At 34.9% G+C, this 12002-nt stretch overlaps 1 protein-coding gene and 1 long non-coding RNA gene across 10 annotated transcripts in view; one reads left to right on the top strand and one right to left on the bottom strand.

Annotated features, from left to right (window-relative positions):
- LOC107629833 overlaps positions 1 to 4288 on the top strand; it is an 11622-nt gene extending 7334 nt beyond the window's left edge. The window contains exons 3-4 of one of the 5 annotated variants that reach the window (XR_002359003.1): positions 941 to 1556; positions 1704 to 4288. The gene's annotated coding sequence lies outside the window, so the exon portion shown is untranslated. Of the gene's footprint in view, positions 1 to 6; positions 537 to 940 lie in introns of those variants that run through there. The other 4 variants (XR_002359002.1, XR_002359001.1, XR_002359000.1 and 1 more) reach the window with 4 other exon arrangements.
- LOC107629832 lies at positions 2036 to 11598 on the bottom strand. 5 transcript variants are annotated; one of them, XR_002359005.1, is made up of 3 exons: positions 9565 to 11598; positions 2727 to 8459; positions 2036 to 2636 (listed from the first exon to the last, which is right to left on the bottom strand). It is a non-coding gene; the product is annotated as an uncharacterized LOC107629832 (long non-coding RNA). The 5 variants fall into 5 exon arrangements; XR_002359004.1 differs by having other exon boundaries at positions 2036 to 2819; positions 3222 to 8459; positions 9565 to 11597; XR_002359006.1 differs by having other exon boundaries at positions 2036 to 3396; positions 8396 to 8459; positions 9565 to 11570.

Raw genomic sequence — 12002 nt, 5'->3', positions numbered from 1 at the left:
AGAAAATAAAAAAAAAAGAATCACTTGACTGTGGCAATGGCTGAGAAAAGGAAGCATGAAGTGCAACATGAACCGTCAACACAAGGCTTGAACAATTCTAAGCTTACAATGGTGGGTGCAGATGAACTTAAATGGAAGCTCAATACAATTCGTAATATGAATAATAGCATGGCAACAAGTGTAAGCCAAGAGCGGAGTTGTGCAAATTCTACTCAACCCACAATCAACCAAGGGCAGTAGCAGATTATTCAAGTCACACATGGTAGGACTCAAAAAAAGGCAATATGACAATACTTTGCCGAGTTTAAACACTACCCCACAAGTTGAAAATTTAATGTCGGAACAAGATGGATCAAGAAAGGAAAAGAGCAAGCCAAGGGTAAGGGCTACCACTATTGATGAATTCTTAAAAGAAAATGAGATAGATGTAGAAATTGACGGACTAAGCTCTGAACTAAGTGATGATGTGGGAGATAACTTGCCACTTGATGAAAATTATTATTCACATGTGATGGAGGACATTGATGATGACGAAGGTAATATATTTCTATCATTTTTTATATTTTTTTGTAAATTATAAACTTTAATTTTTCAATTGGCATCACTAATTACTTCCTAATTTTTCCCCTAATGCATGAAACTAGGAGAGCCAAAGAAGAAAACCCGGGAAAAAATAACTTGCAAAGAGATTTATGTAAGAACTATGGAATAGCAGGAAAAAAATATTTTTGATATTGGACAGCCAGTAGGATCCATTGATCAAAGTATGTCTAATTTAACTAGTTTCGTAGGCACAATTGGTAGAAATAAAAGATTTGTTAGTCTTTTATACGCTAGCTGGCATGCTGTAACTCCTAAAGCTAAGAAATTCATGTAGAACTATGTTAACGTAAGACTCTTATATTATTATTGAATGTCAATTTTTTTAAATATGGAATAGTGGAGAAAAGTGGGTGATCCAAGCAATTCGGGATGCTTGGAAGAGGTTCAAGGGAAAGATTAAGCAGAAGCACTTTGTTCCCTTTGATACCATCGAAGATATGGTGAAAAATCAACCGACTCAAGTTTTAGAAAGTCAATTCATAAAATTGATCTATTATTGGAGTCATCCTACAAACTTTAATTGCAAATATATTACTGTTTGTTGAGACATAAGAAAAATAATGAAAATTCAATTGATAATGTCTCTCATGTTATACAAACACATATCTATTCTGATGTAGGTTCTTGAACTGAATTGAATTTTCTTAGGATATATTGCTGCCAGTTCTATTCTGAACTTCTAAATTTATGTTTTTACAATTCTATTTTTGGCTACTTTGTTTGCTGTAATTTTGAGTTACTGCAATTCTATTTTCTGTAGTTCTGTTTTGTGCATTTTTATTTTCTGCAATTTTATTTTGTGCAATTATATCTACTGCTATTTTGGTTGCTGCAATTTTATTTGCTGAAGCAAAATTTAATTTTATTGTTCTCTGTTTCTAAGTGAAAAAAACAAGAAACATAAAGAACAGCAAAAGTTTCCACATCGCATGGGACCAATCAATTTCGGAAGAGTAAAGTTTCCACATCGCACGGGACCAATCAATTTCGGAAGAGTACGAGTGGCTCTAGTATACTTATTTAATATTTGTGCTGGGATTTGTTTAGTTAATTTTAGTTATGTTGTTATAAACTTACTTATTTAAGACTTTATTTTGTAGCGCACGACAAATGAAACAAATGAGGAACTAAAAATGTTTGAAATGTTCATTGCTACTCGAACAAGTCGGAAAAGGAAGGAAGTTGATCAGGAAATACAAGATGCAATTGTATGAGAGTTCATTGAATTATTAATGATTATAATTCAAATGTAGGAATTGTAACTAATTCCATTTTAAATAAATGTTTCTTCTAATCAGGAAGACTTCCAAAACCAGCAAGCTGCTGGTGAAATAGATGAGGAAGCTTTTGAGTCTTTATTTGGAAAAGAACAACCAGGTCGGGTTAAGTGCTATGGAAGATCTGTTATGCGAAGTGACTTAAAAAATCATGCAGAAATTTCTGAACTCAAGCAACAGCACCAAGAGGAAGTCAAATCTTCGAAGGCTGAACTTGGAGACATGAAGGCCAAACAGTAGCGCCAAGAGGCTGACCTTCATGGATTGCGAAACATGATTAAGTTACTAGTTCAGCAATCTGAACTTGAAACGTTAACTTAATCATGTTTCACAATCCATGAAGGTCAGCCTCTTGGCGCTGCTGTTTGGCCTTCATGTCTCCAAGTTCAGCCTTCAAAGATGTGACTTCCTCTTGGTGCTGTTGCTTGAGTTCAAAAATTTTTGCATGCTTTTTTAAGTCACATCGCGTAACAGATCTTCCATAGCACTTAACCCGACCTGGTTGTTCTTTTCCAAATAAAGACTCGAAAGCTTCCACATCTGTTTCACCAGCAGCTTGCCAGTTTTGGAAGTCTTCCTAATTAGAAGAAACATTTATTTAAAATGGAATTAGTTACCATTCCTAAATTTGATTTATAATCATTAATAATTTAATAGACTCATACAATTGCATCTTGTGTTCCTGATAAACTTCCTTTTCCGACTTGTTCGAGTAGCAATGAACATTTCAAACCTCTTTGTTTCCTCTGTCGCGCGCTACAAAATAAAGTCTTAAATAAGTAAGTTTATAACAACATAACTAAAATTAACTAAACAAATCTCAGCACAAATATTAAATAAGTATACCAGAGCCACTCGTACTCTTCCGAAATTGATTGGCCCCATGCGATGTGGAAACTTTTGCTGTTCTTTATGTTTCTTGTTTTCTTCACTTATTGACTATAATTGAATAAAAAGTTAGCACATAGAAACAGAGAACAATAAAATTAAATTTTGCTTTAGCAAACAAAATTACAACAACCAGAATAGTAGTAGATATAATTGCACAAAATAGAATTGTAGAAAACAAAATTGCACAAAACAGAACTACAGAAAATAGAATTGCAGCAACATAAAAATTATAGCAAAGTAGCCAAAAATAGAACTGTAAAAACACAAATTCAAAAGTTCAGAATGGAACTGGCAGCAATATATCCTAAGAAAATTCAATTCAGTTCAAGAACCTACATCAGAATGGATATGTGTTTGTACGACATGAGAAACATCAATTGAATTTTCATTATTTTTCTTATGTCTCAACAAACAGTAATATATTTGCAATTAAAGTACCAACTATTTTACCTGGATTGTAGGATGACTCCAATAATAGATCAATTTTATGAATTGACTTTCTGGAACTTGTGTCGGTCGATTTTTCACCATATCTTCGATAGTATCAAAATGATCAAAGTGATTCTGCTTAATCTTTCCCTTGAACCACTTCCAAGCATCCGGATCACCCACTTTTCTCTACTATCTTATATTTAAAAAAATCGACATTCAATAATAATAGAAGAGTCTTATGTTAACATAGTTTCACATAAATTTCTTAGCTTTAGGAGTTACAGCGTGCCAGCTAGTGTATAAAAGACTAACAAATCTTTTATTTCTACCAATTGTACCTACGAAACTAGTTAAATTAGACACACTTTGATCAGTGGGTCCTACTGGCTGTCCAATATTAAAAATAACTTCCCGCTATTCCATAGTTCTTTAATAAATCTCTTTGCAAGTTATTTTTTCCCGAGTTTTCTTCTTCTTTGGCTCTCCTAGTTTCATGCATTAGGGGAAAAATTAGGAAGTAATTAGTGATGCCAATTGAAAAATTAAAGTTTATGATTTACAAAAAAAATATAAAAAATGATAGAAATATATTACTTTCGTCATCATCAATGTCCTCCATCACATGTGAATAATAATTTTCATCAAGTGGCAAACTATCTCCCACATCATCACTTAGTTCAGAGCTTAGTCCGCCAATTTCTACATCTATCCCATTTTCTTTTAAGAATTCATCAATAGTTATAGCCCATACCATTGGCTTGCTCTTTTCCTTTCTTGATCCATCTTGCTCCGACATTAAATCTTCAGCTTGTGGGGTAGTGTTTGAACTCGGCAAAGTAGTGTCATGTTGCCTTTTTTTAGTCCTACCATGTGTGACTTGAATAATCTGCTGCTGCCCTTGGTTGATTGTGGGCTGAATAGAATTTGCACAACTCTGCTCTTGGCTTACACTTGTTGGCACGCTATTATTCATATTACGAATTGCATCGAGCTTCCTTTTAAGTTCATCTGCACCCACCTTTGTAAGCTTAGAATTGTTCAAGCCGTGTGTTGACAGTTCATGTTGCACTTCATGCTTCTTTTTCTCAGTTATAGCCACAGTCAAGTGATTCTTCTTTTTTTTTTATTTTCTGGCTGTTGCGTCAGAATGCTTGGCTGTACTTTCAAGGTTTCAGGCGTGAAATTCATCCTTTTGTTGATTGTATTGAGTGTGCTTTGTAAATGAGTAAAATCCAGCTTCTTTGACGTAGATTTCTTCACTCCTTTGGTTGCACTCAACTCTTTTTGACTTTCAACTACATACAACCTTGGCATAATTTCCTCCTTGTCATTACGTGCTGCACCTTGCATCTCATATTGCTTGCGTTCATTTACAATCTTTTGTCTCTTGGCTTCAAATTGTCGAAGCAAATTCTTACTTGATGTTACTTTAAGATCAATAAAATCTTTATTCCTACGCAAATAAATTAGTTAACTCGAGTTAATATAAGCAATAAAGTGAAAAATCTTATAAGAAACACTAACAAAATGAGAAATTAAAACAAAAATATGACTTACAAATATATTAAGCAATAAATTGCTTAGGCTGACCCATCGGAATCAAAATCTCCAATGAAATCTACCTCATATTCTTGGGCAGAAGTCACTTGGAGAACCGTTTCAATAACTGTAGGTCGTAGATCATTCCTCTCCAGAATAAGTTTACCATCATCAGCTGGTATGGTAGGGCTCGTTATATGCTCATGTTGTTCACTATAGAAGGTTTGACAGGCCTCAGACTCAGATTCGCTATTTGTTTTGAATAAGTCTCTTGGGATAGTTTCCATAACATAACGTTATGTTCATATGAATCTTGCACATAAAAACATTTATGTGCTTGAGATGCTAGTATGAAAGGTTTATTCTGGTAGCATTTCTTATTGAAGTGAACAAATGTAAGATCATACTTGTCTCTCCCAGCATCATACCACTCACACCGAAACAATACAACCTTAAAACGCTACAGTTTCTTCAATTGGACTTTTATCTTTAGCACTTACAAAGCTTGAAGTTAAAGCAGTTAATGTGACACCACTATTTTGTGTTTTTCTCCTTGCCTCACGCTCCACAGTGTGAAACCTATATCCTCTCGGGATAATTCTTTTAGCCAAATAGGCACATTTGGATCCCTCGCCCGAGTTTTAAACCACTGCGAGAAGGTTTTACTGTGAACTTTTGCTTTTCTCCATTTCATTCCCTGCTGATTGTTAACCTCATCCTCATGCTCTCTGTAGTTAATAATAGTTATGTTTGATCGGAAAAAATCTAAATGCACTTGATTTAGTGAATAAACATAAGTTATATTAAGTTACCTAACATAATCTGTGACTTCTTCACAATTGTGTAATACATACACATGGGCTTGAGCACTTGATATGTCATCGAGATTAATTGGTTCTCCATTTTCCACACCTAACGAACGACCTTTGTTAAAAAACAACTTTGACGGCAAAACTTCGTCGTCGTTAGGATCATCATCATTCCGAGGTCGCTTATTAAGCCATGTTCGCACACCTCCATGCAAGTATCGTGAGCAGAAAGTCAAGCACTCTTCAGCCAGATATGCCTCAGCAATAGAACCTTCGGGGCGAGTTTTGTTGCGTATATATGACTTTAATGTACACATGTACCTTTCTGGAGGATACATCCAACGAAACTGCACCGGACCACCAAATCTCACTTCATTTGCTAAATGAATGGGAAGATGAACCATTATGTCAAAAAAACTAGGGGGAAAGATCCTCTCAAGGTGGCATAATGTTTCCACAATCTCTAACTCTAGTCGATTTATCTTTTCCAGTGTGATGAACTTTTTGCATAAACGACGAAAAAAGGAACTTAGTCGAATCAACGGAATGGCCACGTGATCAGGAAGGATGCTTTTAATCAGTATTGGTAATAATAGTATAGCAAAAAATGAGCATCGTGGGTCTTATACCCAGAAAATTTTCTTTCTCCTAGATGTACACACCGTGATATATTCGAAGCACTACCATCAGGTAGCTTTGTTGTCTTCAAAACACCACAAAAAAATTGACTTCTCTGCAGCAGTCATAGAAAAGCATGCCTTTGCCAGCTTTGTTCTCTTGCCATTATTCACCTCCTTTGGTTGAAGATTTTTCCAGATCCCCAGATCTTTTAAGTCATATCGAGCATTCAAATGATCGTTTGTCTTTCGTGGGATATCCAAAAGAGTTCCAATTACACTATCAAGTATGTTCTTCTCTATTTGCATGACATCTAAGTTGTGATGCAGTAGGTTCTTGTGCCAGTAAGGCAATTCAAAGAAAATTGATCTTTTTTTTCAATTCCATGGGAAACTATTTGATGTACTTTGCTTCTTCCCAAAAACATTCTCAACATTTTGTAGCATCTAAAAAATTTCCGTTCCTTCTATAACAGGTGGAGGGGGTCTTAATTCCTGCTTCCCATTAAAAGACCTTGTATTGGTTCTCCATGGATGATCCATGGGTAAAAAGATACGATGGTCCATATAAACTGTCTTTCGACTATGTTTTAGTTGTAGAGAAGAGGTATTTTTATTGCAACAAGGACAAGCCGATTTTCCCTTTGTACTCCACTCAGACAACATAGCATACGCAGGAAAATCATTGATTGTCCACAAAAGAGCTGCCCACATTTGAAAGGTCTCATTCTTTGATGCATCATGAGTTTCCACCCCTATTTCCCACAACAACTTCAAGTCTTCTATCAATGGTTGTAGATACACGTCAATATCTTTGTCAGGTGATTGTGGACTAGGAATAAGAAAAGAAGGCATACAATATTCAGGTTTCATGCAAATCCACGGAGGCAAGTTGTATACCATCAACATCACGGGCCACGTGCTCCATGAAATATTCATGCTACGAAATGGGTTGAACCCATCACTTGACAAGCCTAGTCTAATATTGCGTGATTCTTTTGCAAAATCTTCATCCATTTCATCAAAGTTCTTCCATGCCAGGCCATCAGCAGGATGCTTTAACGTCCCATCTTTAACGCGCTCCTCATCATGCCACCTCAGACTAGCTGCCGTTTTTAGCACATAAATAATCTCTGAAGTCTTGAAATTATAGAAAAGTATCTCAAAGTCTTTGCAGGAATAGGGCGACCTTTCTTGTGAGGTTGGTTCTCGCTATTATCACTAGAATTTTCAGTATATCGAGATGTTCCACACACACGACATTGTGTTTCATCCTTTAGTTCTTTCCTATACAGGAGGCAATCATTAGGACAAGCATCGATTTTTTTATAATCCAGACCTAAATCTCTTATCATATCCTTCGTCTTATGGAAAGATAGAAGTATGTTAATGTCAGGCATTGCCTCTTTCAATAGCTCAAGAAGGAAAGTGAAGGAGGCATTGCTCCAACCGTGCAAACACTTTAACAAGTACAGGCAGATAGTAAAAGATAACGTAGAAAATTTCTTGCAGCCCGAGTATAACTCTTGACTTGCTCCATCTATTAAATTATAAAACTTTAGCCTCTTTATTTTGACCTACAGTAACACCCTCAGCGTGATCTCCAAATGCATCATTAAGCAGTCCTTCGATGTCATCGCATGCACCTTCTTCTCCATCGGGATTGTCCATTCCCCGTGATTAATCCATGTTCTATATCCCTTAACAAATCCATCGGCTACTAAATGGTCAAATACCACATCTCTTCTATACCACTCAATGTTACAACACCTCTTACAAGGACATTGAATTTGTTGTCCGTCCGGTTCTCCCTCAGAGTATGCAAACTCTAAAAAACTAATAACACCATCCAATCCTTTGGCATATCACAAAACCTAATCGATAATTATTAAAGTTTTTTGGAGGAAAATTTATAAAGGGGTCGCAAAGTGAAGATAACAAGAGTAGAGGAGGAAGGGTGTTATGAAATATAAGGGGCATGGGCTATGAAACGGACTTTCATAGTCTTGTAGTTAGATTAGAAAATAGTTCCTAGTCTTAGAAGTAATTCTCTAAACATTTTACTAGAAACTCGCTGAAGCAAAACAAAAAAAAGGAAAACAAAGAATTTATAGTACATAAATAATAAGTTAAATTGCAATTTCATAACTAATAAAACAATCAAAGTGGAACTACACATGAATTAAGAGCATAATAATAAAGTGAAAAGAAAAAATATGCATTGTACCTTGCCATGACACGATCAATGTTTTGACAAAATCCACTTGAAAGCTTTAACCAAAAACTTCAATCTGTTTGTTACCAAGTAAAATTCTAAGAGATTAGACTATAATCATATTTAATCTTGATTTGTTTTTATAAATTCTAAATTGATATAATCAAAATGTAAGGGAAAAAAATAAAAAAATCGTACATAGAATAAAAAAATTATAATTAATTAGATAGATATTTTTGTGACTATAATTAAATGGATATTATCAACATTTTTGTTATTCATATACAGTATTGTGCCTAAGACAAAGGGTTAAAAACGCATAAGATAAGCATAAAATAAATGTTATGTGCTGAATTTCAATAGCTGAAAGAGAGAAACAAGATGGGTGAATTTTCGGAGTAGCAAGTTTCTTTTGTTATAGTAAAACAGAATCCTCATGAATTGTGATGATCAACACAAGATAAAATGGGCACTTAGCTTCGCATCATGAAAAACGCGTGAACCAAAGTTTGGGGATTTTGTAATCTAATATAATCTTTGTGAAGGAATTTCCCACGGGAGTGAGTAACTGAAAATAAAAGGAAGAATCTTGCTTTTCAAAACTCAATTTAGGTCGGTAACTTATTTGGAAAATAATAGTACATACACAAATCAAAGTAAAATGTCAGAAAAAAAGCTAAAAATCATAGATGCTGCTACAGCACACATCTCAATTCTTTTTCATAATAATTTTATGTCCAAAAGCAACAAGAACAAAAGGAGAATTTTAAAAGGGAAAAAATTAAATAAAATACAAAAGGAACTGCATCAAAAGGAAACAAATCCAAATGATAGAGAGAGCACCTAAAAAAAGGATAGAATAGAAGATGTAAAGTGGAATTAAAATTGTGCCTATAAAAGCAGATTAGGAAAAGGGGTCAATTATAACTATAGAAGCAGCAGGGCATGAGTGACTCAATCAGTCAGCGGAAGCCGAAGCTGCGAAATCCGCATAGTTGAAAAAATCTATGTCTACGTACGGGCGCAGGTACTACGGGAATGGGAAGGGTACAAACAAAGACCCCCAATGACCAAACCATAGGCCCCATAACAAGAACAAGAAGGGTGTCAAAGCCCGGCCCTCGATCTATGATTTGGATTTGATCAAGTCCGCATTAGAAACAAGACATCACGGGACATACCCTAAAGATGAATGAGCCATGTAACCACTCTTCCCCAACCCCAAGTGGTCAGCGCAGAGACAAGATGCTTACAAGGGAGTGAGCGCATTGGAGTCTCTCCTCGTTGCTGGTCTGAGACCTGCGTCTAAAGAGCCTAATCCAGTACAGATCAGATCATAAATCGCTCTACGCTTTGAGCCGGCTAAGTCTTTCAAGTCCACTGATGTCTTTTGAACACCATCTTTTCTCTTCCTTCAACCCGGATGACAAAGTTCTAGTGAGACCAGCTTCCACAAATGACAGGGGATTGTGTGTGCGTAAGGCCCAAATAAAGATGAAAAAGTAATTAATAATGGCATCCAGAGACGAGAAATTAAAGAAGGTGAAATTACTATATGAGATATTTATTAAGCTTATTTGAATGGCATTACTTAGCATTCTAAATTCAATAACTTATTGACTATTGTAGCTCAAATCAGGAACAAGCAAACAGTTGGAATAAAAAATTTTAATTTGTATAGTATCTATTTCTCAAACAATCTGATAACAGCCCAAAATTCAAATCCAAAGCATGAATCTCACGAGGAAAAAAGAAGAAAAATCCAAAGTAGGAAAAATCAACAAGTTTTGAAGCAATGCATAAACCAAATAGAGTTCATACTCTGGTTTTTTCTTCAAAACACCAACTATAACATAGTATAATTTCTCAAGTGATAAAATATTCTAAAGAGTTGAAGTCAAAATTCAGAAACTATATGAGATATTCATTAAGCTTATTTGAATGGCATTACTTAGCATTCTAAATTCAATAACCTATTGACTATTGTAGCTCAAGCAAATGATCAAATAGTTGGAATAAAAAAATTTAAATTCGCATAGTATCTATACTAATTAAATCTGACAACAGCCCAAAATTTAAATCCAAACCACGAATCTCGCAAGAAAAAAAGAAGAAGAAGTCAAAGCAAAAAAAACCAACAAATTTTGAAACCAACTTGTATGCATCTAATCACTTCCTGAGAAGTCAACAACGCATGTTAAAAAATTCTAAACTCAATCCACCAAATTGTTCAGGAAACGGTAATTGTAGATATGGATGCAAGTTAGATTCAGAATTTAACTATGTAATCTACGAAATTCGCATGATTAAATTTTTCAGAAAAACTCTATTTCACTCTGTGCGTTTTAACTGCTTAAGCTCATCAATTTGCTTCAGCATAAAAAATCTACATTCAAATATTTCATTAGAAAAAATATATAATAAAAAAAACACAAAATCGGCCACCAGATGTCTGAATAAGTTCATTTGATCAAGTCGATGAATTTTCAAAGTAACAACACCCCAATCAGCAAGTAAAATAAATAAAAGGACACAAATTTAAGTTTTAATCATTTTTCAAGCCGTTAAATGATCCAAAAATAAAATGGGCAATAAATTTGATCACAGAAAAGTATGAACTGAATCGAAATGTAGCTTAAAAAATTGCAAGCTAAGCCAATAGAAGAACGGACCTAGGGTTTGTGGTGAACGAACCTACAAGAATGAGTTCTCCTACGCCGCAGTTCATCAATTCATGAGTTCACAGATTATTGTACCAAACCCCCAAATTGAAACCCTAAAATCGGAACTCTACCCTCTCAAATTTCAGAAACCAAATGAAGGTGGATGCATACCTTCTCGACGATGGTGAGCGAATGAAGAGAGGCTTTCAGTTGAGTGCAGCGTCGTCCTGATGTGAGTGCACAGCGAAGAGAAGCGACGGTACGGTGAAGACGAGTGACGGCGTCGTGAGTGGTGAAGATGAGTGAGTGCAGAGTCTTCTTGAGTGGTGAGTGGTGACGCCTTGAGTAGTGAGTGGTGATGGCGGAGTCTTCTCTGATTTGAGGTGATGAGTGGCGCGAAGAAGAAAGGAAAAGCTAACAAGGGTGAGGGTTACGCGTTCGTATCATTTGATTTGGCTAAGTGTTTAATTTATATATTATTTTTTCTGATGGGGTTTAATTTGTATATTATTATTTGCTGTAAAGTGAAAAAAAATTATTAAATGTTGGACATGTGACCTAAGATATATTATGTAACATTTTTAAAGTGTCCTGACAAATAAGTTATCCTTTAAAAGTGTACTCTTTGGTATAAAAAGTGAACCCATAGTTTTTAAGATAAGGCTACGCTTTATAAGTGATATTTATAATATTTAAAAAAATACTTTTCAAGTGATGCCACAAATGTATTTTTTATTCTCCTAAAAAGAAAAACACAGAAAAAAACGTAGCCTATTCTTAGAATAGGTTACGCTTTTTAAATGTAGTCTAAAAAAAATGTGGCTGAATGGATATTTTTCTTATAGTGCACTTCATCTTTTATATTCTTTAATTAAAATTTGTGTTAATTTGATTTTTTAATATCAATTCTATTTTCACAACCACTGTCCTAAATATTACTATTGTAATTTACAGTA

The sequence above is a fragment of the Arachis ipaensis genome, chromosome B03 (assembly GCF_000816755.2).
Source record: "Arachis ipaensis cultivar K30076 chromosome B03, Araip1.1, whole genome shotgun sequence".
Classification (NCBI taxonomy): domain Eukaryota; kingdom Viridiplantae; phylum Streptophyta; class Magnoliopsida; order Fabales; family Fabaceae; genus Arachis; species Arachis ipaensis.
The sequence above is the reverse complement of the archived record's forward strand: the minus strand, read 5'-3'. Positions and strand labels throughout refer to the sequence as shown.